The sequence below is a fragment of the Phalangium opilio genome, unplaced genomic scaffold (assembly GCF_054372755.1).
Source record: "Phalangium opilio isolate 3A_F unplaced genomic scaffold, DU_Popi_V2 ptg000217l_1, whole genome shotgun sequence".
In the NCBI taxonomy this organism is placed as follows: domain Eukaryota; kingdom Metazoa; phylum Arthropoda; class Arachnida; order Opiliones; family Phalangiidae; genus Phalangium; species Phalangium opilio.
The window spans coordinates 12,376,643-12,391,660 of record NW_028324218.1 but is presented as its reverse complement, the minus strand read 5'-3'; the positions used below and the strand labels follow the sequence as shown (position 1 = coordinate 12,391,660).

At 37.1% G+C, this 15,018-nt stretch overlaps 1 long non-coding RNA gene across 2 annotated transcripts; it reads left to right on the top strand.

Annotated features, from left to right (window-relative positions):
* The first annotated feature begins 11,997 nt into the window (after positions 1-11,997).
* Positions 11,998-13,649, top strand: LOC149616349 (uncharacterized). 2 transcript variants are annotated; one of them, XR_016375893.1, is made up of 3 exons: positions 11,998-12,341; positions 12,406-12,826; positions 13,043-13,649. It is a non-coding gene; the product is annotated as an uncharacterized LOC149616349 (long non-coding RNA). The 2 variants fall into 2 exon arrangements; XR_016375894.1 differs by having other exon boundaries at positions 12,002-12,341; positions 12,406-12,645; positions 12,799-13,649.
* Positions 13,650-15,018: the final 1,369 nt, after the last annotated feature.

The following is a 15,018-nucleotide window of genomic DNA, read 5'->3' as shown; positions in this document are numbered from 1 at the left end:
AAATCTGTCGGGAGTCAGCTAGGCTTCGAAATAAGGATTTTATCCAAACTGGTCCGGACTAGAGACCCCCTGGTATCTTGAATGGTTAAACTAGTTCCAAGGCCCAGTGCTCCTTACCGTATCTATTTCAATTTTATTTATTAAAATAGTCCAAAGGACCAGTGAGGTTAGGGGTTTGAATTAAAAAAGTGGTCCAACGAATTAATAAAGGCTTTTTTTTAACTTCAAGCCTGGAGCCAGAACTGGCAAGCAAGACTTCTGAACACGCGTCATCGCCGCTTTTTTGCGAAGATGGAAAACAGGAAGTCGAGTGAAGCAAATTGAGTGATCAAGTGGGCTCTGGCAATTGGCATCACCATATTACAAACAAACGCAGTATATGTTGAGTCTTCTTGCTTCACTTTTTCAGGCCCCCTGATAGGGAAACTATGGTCAGAACCATTGAGTTGAGAAAATTACCACCACGCCTCTTGGCACAAGAACGATATCGTCCCGTTGTGGGGTTCTTTCAAGAGGGTAGGAAAATTTCGTTTGTGGGAAAGAGATTTTTTGTCCACCTTTCAAAGAACGTTTTAATAACAGGGAGACTTAGATGAAGGCTGGGATGCTGTTATTTTTATAGTTGTCGTTGAAAACGTCTCCTGACCGGGAGTGTGGCGCACTCCTGTAAGCCAAGCTTCTGGGCGGCTAAGTTTGAGGGAATAAGACACATGTCGGCGATCCTACCCTATAGGTGCCGACTGCCCCGTGTCCGCCGGAGGTGACGTGACCCTACACCCCTTCCGTCATCTCCCAAGTAAACCTCATTTCCTTCCCTGCTTAGACACATACTGCAATCTGATTAATCGCATCCTTGCCGCGGTCCTCTGACCCAATTTGCATTGAAACCTCAAAAAAAACCTCTCCTGACCCGTCAATGTGTATATGTATAGTTAGCTACGAGCTCGATGATGTTCTGTGAGTGTGTATGTTTGTGGATTCTATGTGGATGTTGGATAGACGAAAAGACCTTTTTACCTAGGCGTGGTAAGAACTTAATGTACCCCAACTGTTGGGCCGTCTTGAATATTACATAAGCGAGTTAGAAAACATGAATACTGTAGTACATTAGCACATACGAAACTATATAACACGCCCTCCCCACCCCAACCTCACCTAGCTAATACGTAAATTTTATTTACATGACTTGTTAGTTTATGTTTTCACCCCTAGAGGCTTAATTCAAGCTCTCTAAAATACTCGAAAATTTGTTTTCAGTGTAAGCTTAAACCATTGGCAAAGCCTGCCCTAAGTGAAGTTTCCGCAAATATTTACAATATTTTGTATGTCACAGTTACTACGAATTAATTGGCTTAACGTTTTTTTATTAAAACCAATCTGTTAATTACGATTAAAATGAATTAATAAATTTTCTTTACGTTGACTTAAACCGCGTCTTCGTTTTAATGGACGACGATGATTCTCTTTACTCACGTGGCGTTTGTTTCGACTTTTAAGGCAATTTAACAATTCAGTTCCTTTCTCAAAACCGACGAATACCGGCGCTGTAATTCCGAGACCAACTTCTAAGACGTATATGCTAACGATCAGCAAGCTCGTACTCGAAGGTTAGACCGTGTCATCTTCTGGATTTAATTTTGACACTATAATAAATACGGTGTCATGAATTCATTTTGCCGAAATGTCAAAATACTGAGTAGAAATATATTTAAAGGAATACATACAGCGGCTAGGAATAATTGTGCCCCATATCTTCAGTATTAATTTATATGGGGGTTGTTTGTATTACCAGCCACGCCTCTTTATTCTGACGTCTTTCTAACTTTTACTTCATTTGTTGGGCGTCTGCTTATTTTCCTGGCGCATGGGCAGTAAAGTCACGATCCCACATGACTGACCCATAGCAGACTATTATGTTGATGGGTGGATGACATCACAATTTGCGGGGGGGGGGGGTTTCATACAAAAAAGGGATTTGTACCCCCTTTTGGCTTCCAATTTTGTTTAAATTTAGGTACGAGGTGTTGAATTGTTTAGAACTTTGAAATTGAGGCTAGAGCAAGGAGGTTTGAACGCATACTCGAGAACGTACGCTCTTGCCATGAGGGGCAGAGGTAATCATGGTAACCAGAGACGGCACAGTACCGTTTAATGAACGAGGGAATACGTGCATATTATCTGGCTCCGAATGTCTCCTCTTATACACCTCCTTGGTTTTCATAGCATACATTTCATCGACCCATAATTCTGGAGAGTTTGTTAGGCTTATGATAATATATATGTAAATTTAAAAAACCATTGATTGATAATACATATTTATTAACTTAAACTTCCATTAAGCGGAGAATGTAGCCATTACTTAATAACGTACAGAAAGGTTCCAAATTTATCTATTTTACATAATCTAGTCCTTTGAGCTAAAACAGGTTCTTAATTTACATTTTCAAACGTACTCAACCTTTAATAGGTCGCAAATCCACGCCAATTTTAGGTACATGATATTTATCGCAGACAAACTTTAACTTTGTACAGACGTAAAAAGAAAGCTAATGCTTGAAAGGTACGTGAAACATTTCATCCAGGTCTTCCCCTACACCATTTCAGCCGCCTTGACTGCCATATCTTTCTTTGCCCGAATGGGAACACTACGTGAAGGGTTGATAGGCAAGTACAAGTAAACAACACAATAAGACCCAGTCTCCGAGCAATCTTCCAGAGTTTAACTTGGAATTTTCAGTTACTTGAACTCCACTCTCCCTTACCCTCAAAACCGAAATTTTGCTTAAAACGTTGAAGTTTTGTAGAGTGTATGTATGCCTTATGGAAATTATCATAATTATGTATACGTTAGGATAATGCTATGTCAATCCAAAGATAACAACGAAAATGAACAACAAAAAGGTGGTTTCGTAATAATGCAGGCAGCTGCGGATTCCCTTAGATTTGAATAATTTAAAGCACGGTCTTTTCAAGCCTATAATTGACTCACGATGAATATAAACTAACTGAAATAATAGACCTATATCAAATTGTACTTTCCCTAAATGAAAACGATCAGAAGTGAGATGAGACTAGAAGTACTGAGCTAACCAAATTCTTCACTCGGCATTAGTGAATATTCTTGATAACACACCAACGGTTGGCCCTCTAGTGGCGGTTTCAGAATTTCCCCTCCAAAACGTGAGACGCTCGCGGTGGTAGACGGCCGAACTAGAATCAAGTAGCCGCGTCCGTGTTCCCCCGCTTTAGGTTGAGGGGAAGGGGGTAAGAAATGTTTTTGGAACTCGACCAATTTTTTTCTCTCTATTGTAGGCGCGATGGAAGCGGCATAATATCCTCAAATTTGTTCACTAGTGCCAGGATCTATTACCAATGCTAGAGCCCTTCACTTCTAGTCTCATCTCACTTCTGAAACGATTAAAAAGTAGTAAGCATGGGCGAATACCAGTTTTTGACTGTCGAGACGAATATCGAATAGTGAAAAATTTTCTTATCGAATACCGAGACGAATAGTTGTTTGGGAACCGAATATCGAATAATTAGGCTCAACTTAAAATTGCCCTTATCGAATAGTTATCGAATAGTCAGAAATAGAAGGATTATTTAAAATCAATTTAAATTATATTTAGAATTTAGATGCGCTATAGAGTAGTAGCACTTCAGGCCTATTTTCCATAGAAACTTATACATTAAAAAGTGTAACTGCCATTACTTTTTAAAGCATTTTTAGGGTTAATATTTTTGTTTTCTCGAATAGTTAATCGAATATTTAACGAATAGTTAATCGAATATTTAACGAATAGTTAGTCGAATATTTAACGAATAGTAGGCCCGAATAATAAAATTCACTATTCGATATTCGTTCGAATACCCGAAAAGGGGCTTATCGAATATCGAGACGGTTATTCGTCTCGATATTCGATCGAGTTATTCGTGTTACTCGAGTATTCGCCCATGCTTAAAAAGTAGTAACAGATGAATGTATGAAAAACTATTCTTTCGTGATATTTTAAAACTGCATTAAACTTTCCAAATCAGTTTTGCTTTTGATATGGTCTTTGTAGGTTCTTGACAATAAAACACATGCGATTTCTAAAACTTAATTCTCTCTTTGATTCCAAATTTAACAGTTAAGAAAATTAAAACCATTTGGAATTAACTAAATAATAGCAGAAGTCCATTAAATTAGCCTAGGAAGTAACCAAAAGCGGGGTTTGGGACTCCCCTCTCTTGTGCAGCAATACTGAAGAAGGGCGACACATTCGCCACCTCGCGATAATTTTTCTCAGATCTCCGGTTTAGGTGCGACTCTTACGCCAAAATTTGCCCTATCGAGAGAGAAAAAACTATTGGCTGAAAATGAACGCTGGATCTCTAAAGGCTTCGAAAAACGCCCCCTTCCACTGTAAAACCGAGCCCTCTTTAGCAGAGAATCAGGAGAAGGGATGGGGATGTGAATTTTTAGAACAGTCAGGGTCATTCAGTTTTTTATGATTCTTCATAAACCTAATGAAAAAAATATTTAAAGGAATAGCGACCTCATTTAAAAATTGTCTCAAATCTAAACAAAACCTTACTTTTTGAAAGTTTAAACTCTTCTGATTCCAAAAACATGCTTGATAAATATATAAATATGAGGGAAAACACAGAAAAACACTTCGAAAACTTGAAATTTGGGGGCAAAAGCAATTTGTGGAAAAGATTTTTGGCGGGTTTTTCTCCTTGCTGCGTCACTCACGTGGCCGTTTTTTTATAAAGCAAACAGTCTACCCTTTAGAGATATAGCATTCATGGGCTGAAGAAGTCACGCCCCCTCACGTCAAGAAAGACTTCCTAGAGGGGAGCTCGAGATTTCTAACAGTGTTAGGAAAGGGGAAAAAATTTAACCCCCCATCCATGGAGCTAGAAGGAGTTCTTACCCCAGCAGAGACGTACGCTATACCAGCTATTGTAATTGTTTACTTCCTCGGCTAATTTAATGGACTTCTGATAATAGAGAAAACACAGCAACCTAATCACAATAGTAATTAATTTAAACTACAAATAAATAAATTTAAACGTATCTGAAAAAAGTAAAAAAAAAATCCAATTTTGTTCTCTTTTCGCATTCGAGATAAACAAGACTAAAAATGTTGCCGCAATTTGTTACTGACAATTCAGTTTTGTTTTTTGTATTTCGTTCAATGATGTTATTGGGTCTTATTGGAAATAAAGTGAAACAAAAGATTAACATACGATTATGTTTCACAGCATTTATTGTAAACGGATACTTTTCTGGGCTAAATTGAAGAATAGCATGGTGTTCGTTACATAAAATATATGGGCTAAATATAAATATAGCTTCAAACATCGGTAGTTTCACCGGTGATCAAAGAATCGCATTTTTAAAAGTACAAACCGCACTTAACCAAACCAAACCTAACCTAACCTAAAATAACGTGTAAATTATGCAAAAATAAAATAATTTACACGGAATGAATTTTGTCAAAATTACCTTAAATCATACATTTTGGTATATGATTTATTAAGTTTGGAAGAGTAGGTGCTATTCTTCAAAATTGCCATTTTCTGCTTTATGCTGCAAGTAACTTTCTGCTAACCGGGCTCAGCCTTTCATGTCAAATAGTTTTCCCAATTCAAGTGGCGATTTTTGCTTATTTATCTAACGGATAACTTGTTTGAAACCTGTTTGTCTTCTATAAAGCTTTTAAAGCTTAAACTCAACACTAACGAGTTAAACTACATGGAAATAGTGGTATTGATACAAAAAGGAATATATAGATACTACTTGGAATCTTTAAGAGGCCATAGACCCCATACAAATATCTGATTGACTGTGAGGAGAGCGCCAAAAACTATTAAACCGTAGGCTCCTCCTTCCTCGCGTCTCATTGGTTATGCGAATGTGTAGGACAGAGTCGAGATCATGACCTTTTGAGCTGTCGTCTGCATCAGTTTCGACTAGAAAATGGGCGGGAAGTGCGAGAACTTGGAACAGTTTGACGTTATTCACGTTAACGACGTTTTTGCCATTTTAGAAGCGGAAATTTATCGAACTGTTAAACAAGTCGACGATTTAGGAGTTAGTGTAGCTCGCAATTCAGTATTGAAAACGAATGGTATAACAATTTCGAGAAAAGATGACGTTTACTTCCCGGCTCTTAAACCCTAAGTCTTTGCATAGGGATACGCACGAGCAATATTGCTCATGTGGCTAGTGGGAATTTTTGTGTATTACACTATTAACATATTCTGATGTTTTGTTTTTGTATAGCTCAGGTTTAGAGCGGAAGGAATTAAATTGTTACTCCACCCTGTAAGAATGGTAATATCGAGTTCTAAACTTAAAGCAAGTCTCTAAGTATTTTCGCCTCTTTTTTTTGGAACTTAACCCTAGGTCTACTCGTTCAGACAACGCATCTTGTTTACATTCGAGTTCAGCGCGCATAGGTCGCGGGAGTCGCAGCGCAGGTCGCAAAATACGTCGATGTCACGTGGTTTTTAAGATAAAATAAATTATGCATGACGTCAACGGTGACGGTTTCTACACTTACTCCCCTTTCAGTCAAGCGCACAGGCAATTAAAATGGATCTTAATGATTAAAAGTAGTAAATCTATGTATTCCTGTTACAAAATGGAGCGCAGTTAATATTTGGAATAGGTTCTGTCAGAAGTTAATGACTTCTTATCCTGGGAAGTATTGGACACTAAGGCTTTACATAGTATCCATCCCTGCTAGTCAAAATTGCCTATGGCAATCGTAAAAGAGGGTCGAAAGTTTCCTCCCCACAAGAAAAACGATCTAGTCTACTGAAAAAATATCCCACACCGAGAGGCTGTGGCTCTCAAACTGTGGGGCGTGTTCAAAACTTCTTCACTGCCAATCGTTGAAAAGCCGCCTGTCTAGAACTCTCTGAAAATCCATTATAATCGATTATAATCCCTTGGGCCTAGGACCCCACGCTAGTTTGAACGGAATTTCTAGCAAACAGCTGTTCTTATCACCGTTTCTGATTCGTTACCTCAAACCACAGGACACACCTTAAATTTTGTTACTTGCCCGCTGCTGGCGCGCATATCAGCCTGCCAGCTCAAAATGAGAGAAGCGCCGTAGGCGGCGCGGTGATCGGACCTAATAAGAAGTTGACTAACAGAGATGGTTCCGGATATGGTTAGAGTCCAATACTTCCCAGGATAAGAAAGTCATAAACTTTTGGTTCTGTATTTTTAGTGAGCAAGAACGATTTCAATTGCATTTCCCAAAATATGGGATTACACGTTTTAGCTGGCCAACCACATCTAGTCTTATCATACTTTAAATTAGATGTTGTATTTTATACTTTAGTGTTGAGCCCAAAGTATATGTATCAATTTATTATATCATTTGCAGCAGCTTGTGTTCAAAGTCACGCCAAAAATTTGGGCTCTGCCCCATTGGACCGAATCGCATTCGGCCGAAAACAGTCCCAATCAACCGAAAACCCCGCACTTTTGGCGGATACGGTCCAATGGGACAGTCCCATTGGAGCGAAAACCCGCACTTCTCCGGGTTTCGGATTCGGTCCATTGGGACAAGAATGCATGCGCATATGCACCCGATGGAACTAAAATGAATTTAATTCCCGGGAGCGCAAAGATTGCATCTTTGCAAGCAAACAATTTCTTTGACTTATAATAAAATAATGGTCAAAGAAATTGAGCACCATACGCGAACATTCTGTAAAATATTAACCACCTATTTTAGTTTAGAAGAACCAAATACTTTCAGATCCCCGAAAATTTACTTTTTAAAGGGAATTGTAGTTTTTTTTTATTATTTTAAGTCATTTATCACGTTATCAGCTAATTAATAGGAGAATATTTTGGAAAAGGTGGCAGCTAACTATTAGGAGAATATTTTGGAAAAGGTGGCAACTAATTAGTAGGAGAATATTTTGGAAAAGGTGGCAGCTAACTAGTAGGAGAATATTTTGGTAAAGATGGCAGCTAATTAATAGGAGAATATTTTGGAAAAGGTGGCAGCTAACTATTAGAGAATATTTTGGAAAAGGTGGCAACTAATTAGTAGGAGAATATTTTGGAAAAGGTGGCAGCTAACTAGTAGGAGAATATTTTGGTAAAGATGGCAGCTAATTAATAGGAGAATATTTTGGAAAAGGTGGCAGCTAATTAGTAGGAGAATATTTTGGAAAAGGTGGCAGCTAATTAGTAGGAGAATATTTTGGAGAAGGTGGCAGCTAATTAATAGCAGAATATTTTGGAAAAGGTGGCAGCTAATTAATAGGAAAATATTTAGGAAAAGGTGGCAACTAATTAATAGGAGAATATTTTGGAAAAGGTGGCAACGAATTATTGGAACCATTGTTTTGGAAAAGGTGGCAGCTAACTATTAGGAGAATATTTTGGAAAACGTGGTAGCTAATTAGTAGGAGAATGTTTTGGAAAAGGTGGTAGCTAATTAATAGGAAAATATCCTAACCGAACCGAACCTAACCTACCCGAAACCAAAATATTAAAATTTTAATTTAAAACTTAAAAATTGATGGAACTACCATTAAGATTATACTTCATTTTAAGCACAATTTGTCTATTAATTCTAAATATCTCTTGCCTTGAAAGGAATGAAAGTGAGCGTTTTAATTAGTATCACGAAACATTTAATTTATATATTTTAAAACTACACCACCGAATCGCTGACGGCTACAGTGTTTCAAGCAATATTGATGTATTTTTAGGGCATATTTGGACGATTGGGATTTCGGTCCATCGGGAATATAGCCATTGGGCTAGATTTTGAAATTCTAGCCAAACATTTTCTGTCGAATGCGATTCTGTCCATTGAGATTCGGTTGAATGGGAACCCCCCAAAATTTGAGCTACGTTTTAAAATATCCTGATAGCGATTTAGACAAGTTTAAAGGGAACACACCAACTTCATTGCAATAGTAATTTATTTAAACTCTAAATTTAAATGGCTAATTATCATCTGGTTGGTTCAAAGTATTGCTCACTTTTGCATTAATTTCAAAATACTCATTGATGTACATGAATCTTTCAATTTTAGTTTTAGCGCATTTCACTGGACGTATATGTGTGTGTGTCTGTCGAGCTAAAAAATTAGGCTGACAATAATGAGTCTTTAAAACTATCCATTTAGATAAGACTTCATACTGGCTTTAATGGTTTAATGATTGGAAGTCAATTTTTTTATTGTGTTTACTGTTTTAAAAATAAAGACACAGAACCAAATTCCGGGCTCTTAATGCGTGGTTAAAATTTCAAAAAGATCCTTCAAATAGTGTTTCTTATAAAAATGAAAGTTCTTAAGGTTGGAATTTATTTGCAAAAAAATAATCATAGATTTTGTCGAAAAACAAGATATTTTCCTGTAGAAATAACATGGGATAGTTTGCTGTGATAACGAAACTTTCTTGTCGATTTTTATGAAGACTTTACGTTGGCAAGGTCTGAAAACCATTTTAAATGAAAGGTCCAATATTAGACTAGTGCCTTTTGAAGGTTTCATTAAAACAGTTTTAATTACTACTTTTTGCATCTTTTTGTGCACAGGTCTGTGACATCTGTTTATGCGCAGGTCTATGCAATTTGTCTGTGCACAGTAATATAAAAATACTTGATTTGAACGGTTATGATACCACACACATAAGAGTTAATATTTCAAGTTTCATAACAAGGCTAGAGCTTCCACTCCTCAATTGATACTCCCTGATTATTCCATTGTTTGGGAAAATCTTAGATAATTACATATGCATACTCCTTGCTCCCGTTTCTAGAGATAATTCAGCTGTAGTATGAACATAAATAATTCTGGAACAGTGGAAGTATTGATAACTTTATTTATAAAGTGTGATTAGTTTATGTATGTATTTTTAGCGGCAGAAGCTTGTCATTAAATACCAAAAAGGTGCATATTCTATGAAAATAAATGTGGAGATACTATTCAACGTGACTCGGAGAGGTAATAATTTGGTTTTCCAAACTTGTTATAATACAGCATAACCTCACTGATACAGTAGATTACCTCTCGAAATTGCGCGCCCCGAGCGACAGATCTGCTATATTGGGAAAATTTGGGTTTCGACTGGGGTATTCATATTCAAAGAAATTGCATTAGATATATAACCATGATTTAACTATCTTTTCACACGCCAATATAAGTAAACAAATGTCCTTAAAATGTTGCTTTGTAACGCTGGATTTTTCCAGAGGAGTTAATTGAAAGCTAGGAGGATATAGGGGTGAAGGAGTCTTCGACTGCCCGATTTCCCATTGAAACGCGCTTACAGATTATCGGCCTTGGTTTCCCCCCCGTTCACTCTCGTTCTGGGAGATTCATAGCCGCGCAACTAGTTCCGCGCACATCGTCATCGGGCGTCGTCTTTTCTTCTGATTTCATTTTTGGTAAAGGCTCCATTTTTTAGTGCTTTAACGGAGCATTTATCATTATTTCATTTTTTATTAATTGTAAACTATTTGTTCTTTGATAAAACTGCTGTAGAGGGTACGCTTTTTTACTCTATCCCTAAACCAAAAATTTAAGTAAAAAAGTGTTTAAGATGGATTAAAGCCTGTGGGAGAGTAGAGTTAACACCCGATTACATTAAAAAATGTCATTCTTTCCCCAAATCTCTTACTTTTTTCAACGCCGCCTACATATAGGCGGTGTCGCTTCTAAGGCCTAAGCTAGCATGAAAAACCCGCTCTTGTTTGAATTGGGACTTGCGTGGTCACGCGATGCGCGTAACCAAGGTCACTAGGTGCGCGTGAACGAATCTCCCATGGGAGAGGCCGAAACCTGAACTCTAAGAACGGGCAGTCGAAGACTCCTTCACCCCTATATCCTCCTAGTTGAAAGTATGCAAAATTTCTGCTAGTTGGAATGGTTCCGGCTCATGAAGTGAATATTCGATATTAGTATACACAGAAGTCCATTAAATTAGCCTAGGAAGTAACCAAAAGCGGGGTTTGGGACTCCCCTCTCTTGTGCAGCAATACTGAAGAAGGGCGACACATTCGCCACCTCGCGATAATTTTTCTCAGATCTCCGGTTTAGGTGCGACTCTTACGCCAAAATTTGCCCTATCGAGAGAGAAAAAACTATTGGCTGAAAATGAACGCTGGATCTCTAAAGGCTTCGAAAAACGCCCCCTTCCACTGTAAAAACCGAGCCCTCTTTAGCATAGAATCAGGAGAAGGGATGGGGATGTGAATTTTTGGAACAGTCAAGGTCATTCAGTTTTTTATGATTCTTCATAAACCTAATGAAAAAACTATTTAAAGGAATAGCGACCTCATTTAAAAATTGTCTCAAATCTAAAGAAAACCTCACTTTTTGAAAGTTTAAACTCTTCTGATTCCAAAAACATGCTTGATAAATATTTAAATATGAGGGAAAACACAGAAAAACACTTCGAAAACTTGAAATTTGGGGGCAAAAGCAAATTTGTGGAAAATATTTTTGGCGGGTTTTTCTCCTTGCTGCGTCACTCACCTGGCCGTTTTTACTTTTCGCGCTCTTTAGAGCTGAAAAGTATTGTTCCGACCTCTGCTGGTCGGCTGGCTGGAAATGTTGTGACCTGATGAATTTTGTCATAAATGAACATTTCGAATTTCAAATTTCCCGCGAATTTTCGATTCGAAATTTACCCGTAGTTCATGTTTCACCTCATAGGTGGCGTAACGTATTTAATTTCAATTGAAATTATTTTTCTGTCGGTGCTGGGCCTCGAACCCGCAATGTCCCAATCCATACGAGACGTCAGTGAAGACGCCCGGCCGCGCGCTCTACCACGAAGCCACGCTTGCTTGTAACATAGAGCGAGATAAATTATAGTCAAGAGAAGAGCAAGGTAGAACGATATGGACCCCCCCCCCCCGACCTCCCCGACGCCCGCCACGAGACGAGAGAGAGAGAGAGCTGTCTACCCCCCCCCCCCACCCCCCCGACTCGCGCCACTGGATGCTGTCGAATATATATTGTATCGCGCTAGAGGAGGAGAGACAGTTGCTTGCAATTTTTTTTGCAATTTATAATTATTATATATCTTTTTAATCCTAGGCAAGATTAGATTTCTACTTGGGAACTTAAACATTACAATTAATATTATTATATTAATCAAAAATGAAATTAAAGTTCTCCCCGACAGAAGGCGCGCTAAGCAGAGAGAGTTTTCTAATTTTTTTGAAGACTCGTCTGCTTAAAAGTTAGGGAGGTTGATTTACTAATAAAATTAAATGTATTAACAAAATGAAACTCGAGTCAGCGTTTTAAAACTATAACTAGTTTGGGACGGAGGTACCATTGCTCACTATTTGTTTGGCAAGTTTAAAATTAAATGATCACTTAACGGAACTGACATAAAATAATAGGTAGATTTTTGCAGAATTAAATTGCAGATTCTTTGCAAAATTAACTAATCATTTTGGCAGTTTCCGCTCTCGCTGGGTTCATCTACTAATAATAGTTACGTAAGTGATAATTATAAAAATAAAATCAACAACTCAAAGATATAAAATGAAATTTATGATCAAATTGAAACTAATTTCAATCAACGACAAACGGAATCAACTAATCATTTTGGCAGTTTCCACTCTCGCTGGGTTCATCTACTAATAACAGTTACGTAAGTGATAATTATAGAAATAAAATCAACAACTCAAAATATAAAATGATATTTATGATCAAAATGAATCTAATTTCAATCAACGACAAACGGAATCAACGTGTTCATCTCTCCATCCACGGAAATATGAAATTTCTACATGAAACATGAAAGTGCTATCAACCTAACAATTTTTAGAAATGTAATTTTAATCAATGAAACATACTCATTTAAAGTTGACTAATTATAAGTCGCTAATTTGATTATTATATTTAAAAAATTATATTATTTAAGTAATAAATTTAACGATGGTGTTGATAGTACCAATAGAGTATTCAAGGATTGATTACGTTAATATCAACGTATCAAACAAAAAGTATTTAATTATAATCTGGAATTTCAATTTAAATTTATACAGTTTTTTAAATGCCCATTGAGATTCAGAGTCTGTCACTGAATGTTGAAGATCTCCAGTCTCTGCCAAGTGATTTAAATTTTCAGACCCTCTCTTTGGGAAAGGGGGAATTAAATTAACGAGACTTACAAACTGACATCATCCTTAAATTAAATAAGGATTATAAATGATAAGTTAATCAAGGTATTGAAGGTTTAATTAACGTTACTTTGAAAGTATCAAATTAAAAATTTACAATTTAAGCTCATTAATAAAAAGAACATTAAGATAATTATTAATAGGCCTTTCCTATTATGGGGGTAGTAAAACTGTACCAGTCCAGAAAGAACATATAATTTTGTTTAAGAATGGAGTCTAGCAATAATTTCCTATTTTGTCTTCCTTAAACTTTGTATTTTGGCAGCTCTGTTGCCAAGAGTTTTTTGTTAGTTTGGCAACCTAGGCCATCGTCACCAAAGCAATGTTTTTTCCTAACCTCAGGCTCATACTCCGAAGTGTGTACCTTATTCTAATGTTAGGAAAGGATTTTAAAATATCCATGCGGTGGCATATCTAGTTAAATATCAGCAACAGTTGAAAAACCTTGGCCTAACTTTTAGGGTGGTCTGCTACTCGGTTACATAATAATAAAAATATAAATTTAAATAAGATTTGCAAACGCTTCAGAAACTCCCGTTTCTCGGACCCCGAGTACCGCCGTCAATCTAGCAGAATGGTATGCCAGCAGAATGAAAAAACCGAGTCAAAAATTCTCCCAGACTCGCGACGGAAAAATTGCTTCAGACCTATGAAATAACTGTTTCTGGCAGAATACCAATTCGCCCTAACCCCCCCCCCCCGACACCTAACTCTTGTAAATTCTACTCTTTTGCTCTTCGTACTCTTAATTGATACTGTAAAATGTTTCATTCGCACTCTAATTAATTAAATAATTAACTTTAAGTAAAAAGGGGGAATAACTCGGCCCCCCAACGGTGAATTTCCTTGAAACTTTCATCAATTAATCTACTCAAGCTTACAAATCGAATGAGCCATGCCTCATTACTGTAAAATGTTTCATTCGTGCGCTAATTAATTAATTAACTTTAAGTAAAAAGGGGGAATAACTCGGCCCCCCAACGGTGAATTTCCTTGAAACTTTCACCAATTAATCTACTCAAGCTTACAAATCGAATGAGCCATGCCTCATTACTGTAAAATGTTTCATTCGTGCGCTAATTAATTAATTAACTTTAAGTAAAAAGGGGGAATAACTCGGCCCCCCAACGGTGAATTTCCTTGAAACTTTCACCAATTAATCTACTCAAGCTTACAAATCGAATGAGCTATGCTTCATTACTGTAAAATGATTCATTCGTGCGCTAATTAATTAATTAACTTTAAGTAAAAAGGGGGAATAACTCGGCCCCCCAACGGTGAATTTCCTTGAAACTTTCACCAATTAATCTACTCAAGCTTACAAATCGAATGAGCCATGCCTCATTACTGTAAAATGTTTCATTCGTGCGCTAATTAATTAATTAAATTTAAACAAAGGGGGGAAATAACTCGGCCCCCTAACGGTGAATTTCCTTGAAACTTTCACCAATTAATCTACTCAAGCTTACAAATCGAATGAGCTATGCTTCATTACTGTAAAATGATTCATTCGTGCGCTAATTAATTAATTAAATTTAAACAAAGGGGGGAAATAACTCGGCCCCCTAACGGTGAATTTCCTTGAAACTTTCATCAATTAATCTACTCAAGCTTACAAATCGAATGAACCATGCCTCATTACTGTAAAATGTTTCATTCGTGCGCTAATTAATTAATTAAATTTAAACAAAGGGGGGAAATAACTCGGCCCCCTAACGGTGAATTTCCTTGAAACTTTCACCAATTAATCTACTCAAGCTTACAAATCGAATGAGCCATGCCTCATTACTGTAAAATGTTTCATTCGTGCGCTAATTAATTAATTAACTTTAAGTAAAAAG